The following is a 13,356-nucleotide window of genomic DNA, read 5'->3' as shown; positions in this document are numbered from 1 at the left end:
GAGGAAATGATCTGCACTGATGCCCAGAATCTTTAGGAGTCGGATCCAGGACCAGACGCAGAAGGTTCTGACCATAATGTAGACCCTCATTCCCAAACTGTAACTCCTGTTGGTGGAGACAATGAGGAAGACGATGATAAGACTCAAATACCTGATTGGAGCGACAACTTTAGTTTTTTGTCAGGGCAGGAACAGGTTGGCTCTGAGGACGACGGGTGTGATAACGCACAGGGTGATGATGATGAGGTCGGAGATCCCACTTACTGTCAACCCACAGTCAGCCAAGAGATGAGGTCAGCAGAGGAGGTGGAGGAAGATGCTAGTGACGACGAGGTCAGGTTGCGCCTTCCTGGACAGAGACGTAGTACTGGAAGCACGTCAACAACTGCATCCTCAAACACAACTCTGCCTCTCACCACAAGTCGTGGTGGCTCTTCAGGTCGCATGGGTGCTAAGCCTTGCATAGCCTGGGCATTTTTTCAGATCGATAAAGATGACCCAACTCGTGTTATCTGTAACATTTGTCAGCAAAAGCTAAGTAGAGGCCAAAAAATACATAGTTTGAGTACTTCATGCATGAACCGGCACATGGACATGAAGCATAAGTTGCAGTGGGAAGCTCAGTGTGCTACAATGCGGCCTAGCCGGCCGGGCCAACCACCGTCTGCCATATCTTGTGCATCCGCGGCCTCTTCATCCTCTGTGACTGGGGGGACAGCAGTCACACCTGTTTTGGGGCGCAGACCTGCCACCTCTTTACCCGCAACAGCCAGCGTGATTGGCAGGTCATCATTTTCTTTGGAGGTGGTAACACCAGCTGGTGTTGAGCGCTGTCCGACATCGATAGCACCACCTTTGGATCAAGGCAACCTAACATGTCCGCCTGCATCTTCCTCACAGACCGGCAGTTTGCCGGGGACACCCTTATCAACCCCGTCTAAGCACAATAGCCAGCCCTCGGTCCCTCAGATGTGGACAAGTAAAAGACCATTTCCTCCTAGCCATGAGAAAGCTAAGAGGTTGAATTTCACCATCTGCAAGCTCTTGGCTACAGAAATGCTGCCTTTCCGCCTGGTGGACACAGAGGATTTTCGAGACCTTATGTCCGTCGCAGTGCCCCAGTACCAGATGCCCAGTCGGCACTACTTCTCAAAGAAAGGTGTGCCTGCGCTCCACCAGCATGTCGCACACAACATCACCGCTTCTTTGAGAAACTCTGTGTGTGACAGGGTGCATTTCACCACAGACACTTGGACGAGTAGGCATGGACAGGGGCGTTACATGTCGCTGACTGGGCACTGGGTAACTATGGTGACAGCAGGACAAGGGGCTGCTGTCCAAGTCTTGCCGTCCCCACGAGTTGTGCGTCAATCCTCTTTATGTCAAAGTTCCTCCACTGCTTCTGCCTCCTCAACCTCCTCTCGGTCTTCCACCTGCACCCAAAGCCTGTCTGGTCATGCCACAAGCTTTCTAACTGCGCAGAAGGGATCCTGCACACCTCCTTACTATGCTGGCAGTAGGGCTCAACGTCATCAGGCGGTTTTTACATTGAAATGTCTGGGAAATGTGAGTCACACAGCTGAGGAGTTGTGGTCAGCTCTGGAGAACCAATTTCATGAATGGTTGTCTCCACTGGACCTGAAACCAGGGAAGGCCGTGTGCGACAATGCTGCAAACCTGGGTGCTGCCCTTCGCCGGGGCAATGTCACACACGTGCCTTGTATGGCTCACGTGTTGAACCTGGTTGTCCAGCAATTTTTAGCCCACTATCCCAGACTAGATGGCCTTCTGCAGAGGGCACGGTCGCTGTGTGCTCACTTCCGCCGTTCGCATCCCGCAGCTCAGCGACTTACATCTCTACAGAAGTCGTTGGGCCTGCCACTTCACCGGCTAAAATGCGATGTGCCTACCCGGTGGAATTCAACTCTGCACATGTTGCAGCGACTGTGGCAGCACCGACAAGCCCTGGTGCAATACGTTCTGACGTATAGCCTGGGCCAACGAGATTCAGAGGTGGGGCAAATCACGCTGGAGGAGTGGTCTCAGATCAGGAACCTATGCACCCTTCTGCACAGTTTTGAAATGGCGACGAAGATGTTTAGTGCTGACGATGCCATTATCAGCATGACTATTCCGGTGATTTACATGCTGGAGCACATGTTAAACAGAATTCGGAGTCAGGTGGTGGCACAAGAGGAGGTGGAGGAAGTAGAGGAGGAGGAGTTGTATGCGGAAGGGCTAACATCTGCAAGGTCCAGACGGTCGGCAGCACCAAGGCGGCAGGCATGTGAGGGTGGGGGAGATGGTTTTACCAGGGCGCATGGTAGCAGCCAAACTAGTGAGGAAGGTGCAGGAGCCCAGGAAGAAGTGGAGGACGAACTGATGGAAGACTCATCAGATGAGGGAGACCTTGATCACATTTCTGTTGTGCGAGGTTGGGGGGAGAGGACAGAGGAAGGAAGCATGATTGTTACCTCGCCACCAACACAACAGGGACTTGGTGCTCCTGGATGCGCAACACACATGAGTGCCTTCTTGCTGCACTACCTGCAACATGACCCTCGAATTGTGAGAATTAGAAATAATCCTGACTACTGGGTTGCCACACTGTTAGATCCCCGGTACAAAAGTAAATTTGCAGAAATTATTCCTGCCATAGAAAGGGATGCACGCATGCAGGAGTATCAGCAGAGACTGTTGCAGAATCTTACATGTGCTTTTCCACAAAATACCAGTGGTGCACGTAGTGAATCTCACAGTTCCAACTTGCCAACCGTGGGACCGTCAAGTGTTCAGCACTCAAACCGTAACAGAACCACAGTATCTGCTGGTAACATCAATTTTGCGGAATCATTTCACCACTTTTTTAGCCCATCCTTTGCAAGGCCACAGGAGACAAGAAGTCTGACACATAGTCAACGCCTAGAGACGATGGTACAGGAGTATCTCCAAGTAAACATTGAAGCCACGACTGTGTCACTGGACCCTTGCTCTTTTTGGGCTTCCAATCTGGATAAATGGCCGGAGCTAGCCACTTACGCCTTGGAGATCTTGTCATGCCCCGCAGCCAGCGTTCTGTCTGAACGTGTGTTCAGCGCTGCTGGTGGTGTGCTGACAGATAAGCGCACGCGGCTCTCCACTGATAATGTAGACAGACTCACGTTCATAAAGATGAACAAATCATGGATCCGAAATGACTTTTCTACCCCTGTGTCATCCTGGGGAGAGTAAAAGCTTGATGATTGGTTAAAATCACCCTACCAACCGTTTTAAGCTTTCAAATTACTAATCATGTTTATCTGTATCTTGACTGGAAAATAATTTGGGCTTTGTAGCAGTGTGCAGCACTGATCCTATTAGGCCATCTATAATAAGCTTCACCAGATTTAAAATTAAAAATAATTTTTAGCTGCATCTAGCCCGGAAAATAATTTTGGGGCTCCGAGATGCGCAAGACACATAAGTGCCTTCTTGCTGCACTACCTGCAGCATGACCCTCATATTGTCAGAATTCGAAGTAATCATGACTACTGGGTTGCCACACTCTTAGATCCCCCAAACTTTTCGATCAACCTTTTCATTTTAATAAAGACCAAAAAAATGGTCATTTTTGAAATTATAAGCATTAGCAGGTTGTTAGAAACTGAAATCAAACAGTTTTCAACTCAAAACTTTATTCTAGGTGATGTTACATTTTCACATAGGACCCCTTGTTCGAAAGGAGCTTCTGAACTCTCTCGTCCATTGAATTTGTCAGGTTTTGGATGGTTTCTGCTTCAATTGTTTTGCATGAGGACAGAATACCCTCCCAGAGCTGTTGCTTAGATGTGAACTGCCTCCCGCCATCATAGACACTCCTTTTAATGATGCTCCAAAGGTTCTGAATGGGGTAGAGGTCAGGGGAGCATGGGGGTCACACCATAAGTTTGTCCCCTTTTATGCCCATATCAGCCAGAGATGCAGATGTTTTATGTGCAGCATGAGATGGTGCATTATCATGCAGAAAAATGATCTTGCTGTGAAATACACGGTTCTTCTTCTTGAACCATGGCAGGAAGTGCTGTTTGAGAAAATCCACATACATTATGGAGTTCATCTTTAGCGCCTTCAGGGATCCTAAAGGGGCCGACAATCTCTCTCCCCATGATTCCAGCCCAAAACATTACTCCACCTCCTCCTTGTTGGCGCTGTAGCCGTGTTTTCGTGGGGTGTCCATCAACCAGCCATCCTCCACTCCATTCATCTGGACCATCGAGCGCTGCACGGCACTCATCCGTGAACAAAACAGTTTTGAAATCAGTCTTCATGTAATGTTTGGCCCACTGGAGCCGTTTCTGCTTGTGTGAAGTGGATAGAGGAGGTCGACAGGATGGCATATGCACAGCTGAAAACCTCTGAAGGACCCTGCATCTTGTTGTTCGGGGGACGTTGGAGGCACAAGCAGCTTCAAAAACTTGTCTGCTGCTATGACAAGGCTTTTTTGCCGCTGCTGTTTCAACCTGACGTAATTGCCTGTAGGAAAGAGTCCTCAATTTGCCCTTATCAGCACGCACACGTGTGTACTGTGAATCAGCTACATACTTCTTGATTGCCAAGACACTTCATCCTGATCATCGCACAATGTTGATTGTAGTCATGCCTTGACCTAAACACTCCACAATTTGTTGCTTCTCAGCAGCCGACACATCCTTTTTCTTTCCCATTTTGGCAGAAAATGTAGGCTGCTTAATAATGTGAGAGAGCCTTCTTAAGTAGTCTTGCCTTTCATTGGACACACCTGCCAAACTAATTAGCACAGGTGTCTGCAATTGCTTACAGTGATATAAAGAGCCCTGACACACATCACCATCAATGAGTTTAACTGACAAACAAACAAATTCTTCCCTTATCACTCCTAAACACTTTTTGCATAATAATTTGGAACGCGGTGTACATGTGCTTTTCCACAAAACACCAGTGGTTCACGTAGTGAATCTTACAGTTCTAACTTGCCAACCGTGGTCTGTATGGAATTGTTCAATAAAGGGCCCAAAATTAAGATAACATAGATGGGAGAGGTCTCTATGAATAGGAATTCCTAAGTATTTGATACCCTGTGAGGGCCAGGCAAAGGGAAAGTTGGACTGGATGGAATCCTATATGGATTTAGGGAGGGAGACATCGAGGGCCTCAGACTTCGCTGCATTGATTTTAAAATTTTACCATGTAACAAAGTGATCTATTTCAGCCATAACAGCAGGGATGGATATATGTGATTGAGTGATATATACTAGGACATCATCAGCAAATAGAGAGCACTTGTACTCGGTGCCTCCCACCTCAATCCACCTAATATTGGGGTTATGGCGAATTGATGAGAGCAGGTGCTCCGTCACTAGGATGTATAAGAGAGGGGACAGAGGACATCCCTGCCTTGTCCCATTGGTGATTGTGAAAGGTGATGAAAATGTTCTGACGGACCCCCTGGGCCTTGGGACACCCGGAGCCGGACACTTTTTGGTGGATGCTGGTGGTTGTAGTCTTCGTGGCGGCGATCCGGTTCCGTGGCTCAGGGCGGTCAAACCAGTGGCGGAACTATTTATGTGGTTTTGATGTTTAAATGTCCGACTACGCCACCCGTGGATTGCGGTCAGAGTGAACCGCCGCTCCAGGGCAGACCGCTAAGGCTGGTGTTGTGGGTGCAGCAGAGCGTAGCATAACTCCCCACGGGAGGAGTATAGCCTCAGGGCAGTGTATGCGGAGGATGGGGGTGATGGTGCAGGGCAGCAGCAGTAACGACACGGAGTCAGTGATGCAGTTCAGGGCCTTTACTCACAGTTCTTATTATCCAGACCACGTCTGCAGGTAACGGCTGCCCACGTCGTACTGTGCTCACCAGGTGAGGGGCTCAGACAACTCCCAGATAACTTTGGAGCGCTTCACAGGACCCCCTTTGTGTGTTCTTTGTCTGGCCTTTCTTACCAACACTTCTGTCTGGCTGCCTCGGGCCTCCTCTTGGTAAACTTGGCGCCAGTTTCCCTGACCCTATGTGGTGCCTTCCTAGCGGGTGGAGCAAGGGGCTGCGCCACATAAAATGTCAGAGCCTCCGGTTTCTAGCTGAGGGTCGTTTCCTGCCTCCACTAGTTCGGGGACCGGTCTCCCCCTTTGGCCTGACCCCTCCACGCAGGTGGATTCGGGCGTGCGGTGGCGACTCGCCCGTCCGCACCCCTGGGATCCCTTCATTCCTCGTTCCTGGAGCCTTCTCCGCTCCTCTTCCTTCCTTCTCCCTCTTGCAGGCCTGGGCCTCTGTTACTAGGCCCGCCTCCGGAGCAGAGCTCATGCAGAGCCCCTGCTCCCTGCCACTTCTGCTCAGACTTCTCTGCACTGAACTAAGATGGTGCCCACCTTTTATACTCCCTTCTCAATGCACCCAGGAACTGCTTCCTCCCTGCTCCTGCACTGCAGGGTTCCCCTTCCTCAGTGTTCCCTCCCCCCACTCCAGCCAGGGACAGGGACTGTCGTGCCCATCTCAGGGGCATATTGGTCGCCCTGCCCCACGGCAATGTGGTGTAATGCATGCAGGTGTCGGGTCCTGATCCACACTCCATCCTTATCTGAGAGTGAGATATCACACCTCTGGGTGAGGTGCAATACGTCTGTAGCAACCGAGCCCTCGGTGCTACAGTTCCATTTATCTTCAGCCTAGGTGACGTATTGTGATACAGGGCCGTGATTTTGGCTATAAAAGGGTCCCCTAGACCCCTACCCCAAGCTTTTTAAGAGAATCATATATGGCGTGCCAGGAGACTCTATGGAATGCTTTCTCAGCATCCAACGAGAGTATCTACTTACAAATTTTTAACTGCATCTAGCCCAGGAAATACTTTGTGCCTAGTAGCAGTGTCTGCTAGTCAGCGGATTATCCCGGCTGTTAAGCAAGCTACACCACCTGTAGTTTGGACACTTAATTTTTTCAAAGGAAATGCTTCGGGACCACGGGATACTTAGTGAAGAGCATCAGGAGGCACCCCAAGGCATAGGGGCTGGGACTGGCACTAGGATGCCTTGCGGTGGACAGCCGAGCTCGATCCTTATAAAAGCTTTTTAACTGCAGCAGCTTTAGTGGACGCTACTGGAGCTGGAATTACGCGGCTGCTGGCATGAGACTTGCCCTCCAATAGATCCTTGTAAATGGATTTAAAGTGTATTCATTCAAATTAGAGAGATAATTTAAATTAAAAAGCTTAGAGCTGCCTCCACCACAGGGGGGCTCGCTCGACCCACCAGCGGACAGGCACCAGTATTGGGAGAGGGGGGCTGGCCATCAGGGTTCACCGCGGCTCTGGCACAAACCCGGCGACACGGAGGTGGCACGGGCAGGAGCGGACTGGCCGTGTCGGCTTCTCACTTTTTGGATTTTAGAAGGGCATGACATGCCTATATCTGTGTCTCCCCCTCCTTTTACTCCTCCACCTCTTTTCTTTTCGCATGACTATATGTACTTGTCACTTTTCCATGTGTTAGTTGTGTCTTCTGAGCAGTTTGTCAGCTTTTGGACACCTTTGAAGGTGTTTTCTATGTGTTTCTATGTGTTTTTGTTTGCCTGCCATTGGTTTTAACGGTGTTCGACGAACAGTTCGACGAACAGTTTGGCGAACACACGGGTGTTCGACGAACCGAACCGAACTCGAACACTACGGGGGTGGCTCAACACTAATCATTACCCTCCGCTTTCTCTTACAGGCCCATCATAATATTTTTTTCAAGTGATTTTCTGGCTTTGTGGTTTACAGATCTGGGCAGGTAACATCTCCTAATCACACGGAGTAGGTGGATCCTCCAGGTTGTAAGTTCTATGGAAAAGGGTTTCAATGCCCAAAATCATTTGAACAGTTTTGGGTGGAAGAGAATGTTGTGGTCTAGAGGCAAAATGGTGATGACACGATTGTGATACGGTCGGACTACACCACTGATAAAGCAGCCACAGCCGGTGACTGAGAAGAATCTGTGACTTCTCTGCATTTAGTGGTTACTACTCACCTGGGTAGTCATATGTAGGAATCTCCTCTTTAAACCACTCATCACCCCTTACATATGTCTCTATAGTATTAATATGGGTCAGATCTTCACCCTGAAACAAATATTGTAAAAGTCACAGACAGATGGAGAAGTCCCATCTATGATCAGCTCTAATCCTGCCATCTCCACCGTTATCATTACACAAATAGAAAACACATAATACTGGTGGATAAAACAAGACTGAACACAAAACCTTCACAGCCGTCTACACATCATAGCGGAGATCTCATGACACCTTCTCTCCATCTACCTGATGATCCTGAGGAACACTGGGATCTTCTTGTTTACAGTCCAGTGGAAGAAGAGCACGTGGACATCTCTCTGGTGTTGTCCTCTTACTGGATAGATCTGGAGGAAACGCATAAGGGACTGAATTCATTCTTTACATACAGATAATTATAGTCCGTGTGTATTTAGTCCTGTCTATTACCTGGTGATGTGAGGGGCTGAGGAACCTCCATCATGACGTCTTTGTACAAATATTTGTGTCCTTCTAAATACTCCCACTCTTCCATGGAGAAATAGACAGTGACATCCTGACATCTTATAGGAACCTGACACATACAATGATACAGTCATCTCCCCGATCCTTTCATTGTGTCACCTCTCCAGTTAGCAGCTCAATCATCTTGTAGGTGAGTTCTAGGATCTTCTGGTCATTGATGTCCTCATGCATCAGGGGGTGAGGTGGAGGCCCTGTGATTGGGCTCAGGGGTCTTTCCCATTCCTCAGACACATGGACCTGACGGCGCTCACTAGAGGTCTTCTTCACTACTGTTTAATCCTGGTTATGGAGAGACACATTAATAAATCTCACTACAGACATTTCCAGAGTCCTCACCTCTCCAGTTCTGTCCATCTGTTATTCCCATAGATAAGAATGATGTAATGTGACGTCATCAGAATCTCTCACCTCTCCAGTAAGCCAGAAGAGGATATCTAGGGTGAGGTGTAATATCCTCTCCGTCATCTTGTCTCTGTCCAAATCCATCTTTGATGATTCCATAAGGAAAATTCTCTTTAATAGATCTTCACTGAGAGGATCTGATATTGTAGGGACCTGAATGAGAAGATGATGAGCTGATGTAACATCATAAAAATCCTGTGTAATAATACAATTACTGGAGATAATAAGGGAAACATATGAGGAGATTTATTATTTTACAGTATTTAGTTTTCTTCTTTACATCTAGTAATAAAACCTATATATTTTAGGCCACAGATAACAAGCAGTTTCTTCCTTGGAGTTTGCAGCTGAACACGTTTCTCATAGACTCATCTTCCATAAAGCTAATTCTCGTCCCATTTACCGACACTGCATTCGGCATTAGCAATACTGCAGGAGATATTAATTACACGTAACATGAGAAATAACTACTTCATGATGAGGATGACATATTCATCTTCTACTACGGCTCTAGAAACATATGTGCTTCACTGACTACATCTCCACCGGCCGTCTATATGAATGTTTCCCGTCTTCCCCGGACAGTAATCTTCTATCACATTAGATCTCATGTTTGATTCACACACACAAGTTTGAGGCTTTGACACATGGTAAGGTTTTTAATATTATACAGAATAGGACTATCCCGAATGGGTTCACCTTGCCATGGTGGGATAGCTTTCATGCTATTTTTGATCAAAAACAGACCGCCGGGGGGAGCCGCCTGAAAAATGCTCGAGTTTCCCATAGACTTACATCGGGCTCGTTGCTCGGGTCGAGTACCCGAGTATTCCAATGTGCTCAACCCGAGCATCGAGCACCCGAGCATTTTAGTGCTCGCCCATCACTAGTTCGGAGTTTAAATCCCTTTTGTTTTTTAAATGATGTTGGCTAGCACACAACCTTCACTGATGCTTGGCTTTGATATCTGACTTTTCTCACACATCAGAATAAGAATCACAATTACTTTTAGACCCCCTGAGTATTATCATGGTTAATCTCATAAGCCAAGAAAAACCTGTAGGGACACTGAACTTTTTATTATTAATTATTATTATTACTATTATCCTTTCAAACCAAAACTATGTGACACAGATGCCTTACCATTAAACTGTAGGTTCATTATTTCATTATTTAGGTAGTGATATATAATTATAATTACATAGCAAAAGTAAATTAGGAGTTTGCAGCCAGTTCTTGGGTGGATGGAAAGAAAAATTGACAATAAAGAAATGTTATCATTAGACTCCTTTAAGAAATTATGCAAATGAACAGTCACTTGGAAATAGATATGTAGTAAATTAGTGCCTCCCAAGTTACTTTGGCTATGTAATTTACCATGCAAATAGACAGCTTGTCTGAAACTCTTAACACGTCAGGATGACAATCAAAATGTCAGGTATTAAAAGTAAGTGTAAAGAGAGGAGAGAACAAGGCGCAATGGGTGACTCAGTATTGCAATTTGTAGAGGAGTGTGGGGATGGCTACTAACCTTATGAAGTTGTGCACCTCTGCACAACCCCAGTGTAAAGCTCCACAAGCTCCGCTCTGTTGGTGGCTGTCATCTATTTCCAGCGGCGTTCACAGATCCTGGTCTCTCGGTGGTGGATCACGTGGTCAGGTTAGTAGCATGTAATGCCGAGATAGACGCCCAACTTCACCAACTCCCCCGGCAGCGTTCCGGAGGGGTTAAGGCAGCGCAGCTTGGAAAACCAGGGTAGTAATTTTAATTAAATTGTTCCCACAGGTGAAAAAACAATAGATTAAAGGCAGCTCTACCGCACCCCAACAGGGGGAAAAGGACAATCAGTGAATATGAATAGCGGTACCAGAGCGCCAATAACAGGGCAAAAATATTAAAAGGACTGATTTATTAATACACACACTTGTGTGTATTAATAAATCAGTCCTTTTAATATTTTTGCCCTGTTATTGGCGCTCTGGTACCGCTATTCATATTCACAGGTATTAAAAGTAAAACACCCCTGTAGTTTGTGTGCTAAATAGGGATAGTTAAAATAATAATAATAATAATAATAATATTATTTCTATTGGGATTTGAACTGTGACACCATACTTGACGGGAGAGCCCAAGAAGGTGTACTATGATTTAGCTTTGCAGGACGCCAAAGGGTATGGCAAGCTAAAAACTGAGATTCTCGCACACTTGGGGGTGACAATGACTATCAGGGCGCAGTGGGTTCACCGCTGGGGTAATCACTGGGACAAACCACCTCACTTCCAAATGTTTGACCTGTTGCACCTGGTCCAGAAGTTGCTGGTACCGGATTCCCCTACACCTGCGCAGATGGTAGAGCGGGTGGTGATGGACCGGTTTGTGCACTCCCGGCCAAGGCCCATACAGACTTGGGTTGCCCAGGGTGATCCCTGGAATGCGGATGACTTGGTTGGACTGGTCGAGAGATACCAGGGGGTTGAAGGTTCCTTGGGAAGGCAGCCCACTCCATACTGGGGTTCCCAACAGGGGGCGGAGACTCAAAAGGGGGTGGGCCATCCAAGGTCCAAAGGAGCGGGAGAGGTGGTGCCTAAGGTCCCTACAAGTGATGTTGTTTACTGGAGGTGCCACGGCCCAGGCCATATAGCCGCCCATTGTCCGCTGAGCCAATGGACTGCAGCATAGGACGCCATTGTTCATATTATGCTTATCCGACCTGCAGTGTGAAATGTCAACCCAGCGAGGGGCCACAAGCATGTCCTGTGAAGGTGAACGGACAGGAGGTAACGGCACTGCTAGAATCCGGGAGTCTGGTGACCCTTATGATGGCCACCCTTCCTCTTCAAATGATCCCGGGGAAAAAAAGTTGGCGTTCGGTGCATTCATGGTGATGCTAAGGACTACCCCATGGCCAGAGTAGACATTGAAATGGCTCACGGTACTGAGTCCCACGAGGTCGGCGTCGTTCAGGACTTGTTGCACCCTATTACTATAGGCTGGGACTTTTGTTTGTTTTGGGATGTGTGGGGGAAGAGTTCCTGGTTCTCTGGCTCAGATAAGAAACCAGTTAACCTTGAGGAGGTATCACCACACCCAGAATCAGACAGGTTTCCCTTTTGTGTCCTTGTTGGGGATAAGGAGGTAGTCTGCCATTCCGGAGTTAGGGGTGACCAGCGAGAATTTTGGGTTTGCCCAACATAGGGACCTAACTCTGAAGGAAGCTTTTAATAATGTCACTGTTATAAATGGGGTTACACAGGAGCCGGGGGCTGACACAAGGTTTCCCCATTTTATGATGAGTGGAGAGTCGTTGTACCGGGTCAAGAAAGTAAGGGAGGAGCGAGTGGAGCAGTTAATAGTGCCGGGCCCCTATAGACAGAAGGTGTTGGACATGGCCCATTGACATGTCTTGGGGGGATATCTGGGAGTGGAAAAAACACAGGAACAGATTGTGCAGAGGTTCTAATGGCCCGGATGTAAGTATTGCAAGTCTTGCCCTACACGCCAGTTAACCGCCCCCACCTCTCACTTTCAAAGTCCCCTTGTGCCTTTGCCCATTATTGTAGAGCATTCAAGAGAATTGCTATGGAAATTGGTTGGTCCCCTGATTGAATCTGCTCGTGGGCAACATCAATATACACTGCTCAAAAAAATAAACGGAACTCTCAAAATAACACATCCTAGATCTGAATGAATGAAATATTCTCATTGAATACTTTGTTCTGTACAAAGTTGAATGTGCTGACAACAAAATCACACAAAAATCATCAATGAAAATCAAATTTATTAACCAATGGAGGCCTGGATTTGGAGTCACCTCCAAAATTAAAGTGGAAAAACACACTACAGGCTGCTCCAACTTTGATGTAATGTCCTTAAAACAAGTCAAAACGAGGCTCAGTATTGTGTGTGACCTCCACGTGCCTGTATGACCTCCCTACAATGCCTGGGCATGCTCCTGATGAGGTTGCGGATGGTCTCCTGTGGGATCTCCTTTAGGATGGCACATCAATGCGAGCTGTGGCAAGAAGGTTTGTTGTGTCTGTCAGCGTAGTGTCCAGAGGCTGGAGGCGCTACAAGGAGACAGGCCAGTGCAAGGAGGAACAGAAGGAGCACTGAGAGAGCCCTGCAAAATGACCTCCAGCAGGCCACAAATGTGCATATATCTGCATAAACGTTTAGAAACCGACTCCATGAGGGTGGTATGAGGCCCCGGCATCCACAGATGGGGGTTGTGCTCACAGCCCAACACCGTGTGGGACGCTTGGCATTTGCCACAGAACATCAGGATTGGCAAAGTCGCCACTGGCGCCCTGTGCTCTTCACAGATGAAAGCAGGTTCACACTGAGCACATGTGACAGATGTGACAGAGTTTGGAGACGCTGTGGAGAGCGA

At 47.6% G+C, this 13,356-nt stretch overlaps 1 protein-coding gene and 1 pseudogene across 1 annotated transcript in view; one reads left to right on the top strand and one right to left on the bottom strand.

Annotated features, from left to right (window-relative positions):
- The window catches only part of LOC141270556 (uncharacterized), a 123,050-nt pseudogene extending 114,216 nt beyond the window's left edge, over window positions 1–8,834 (bottom strand).
- Window positions 1–13,356, top strand: part of LOC141270587 (gastrula zinc finger protein XlCGF66.1-like) — a 445,723-nt gene that overhangs the window by 229,448 nt on the left and 202,919 nt on the right. The window lies entirely within an intron of this gene.

Source organism: Phyllobates terribilis, unplaced genomic scaffold (assembly GCF_046119375.1).
Source record: "Phyllobates terribilis strain yellow unplaced genomic scaffold, ASM4611937v1 Scaffold_5__5_contigs__length_657084704, whole genome shotgun sequence".
NCBI lineage: Eukaryota > Metazoa > Chordata > Amphibia > Anura > Dendrobatidae > Phyllobates > Phyllobates terribilis.
This window is presented reverse-complemented; position numbering and strand designations above follow the sequence as displayed.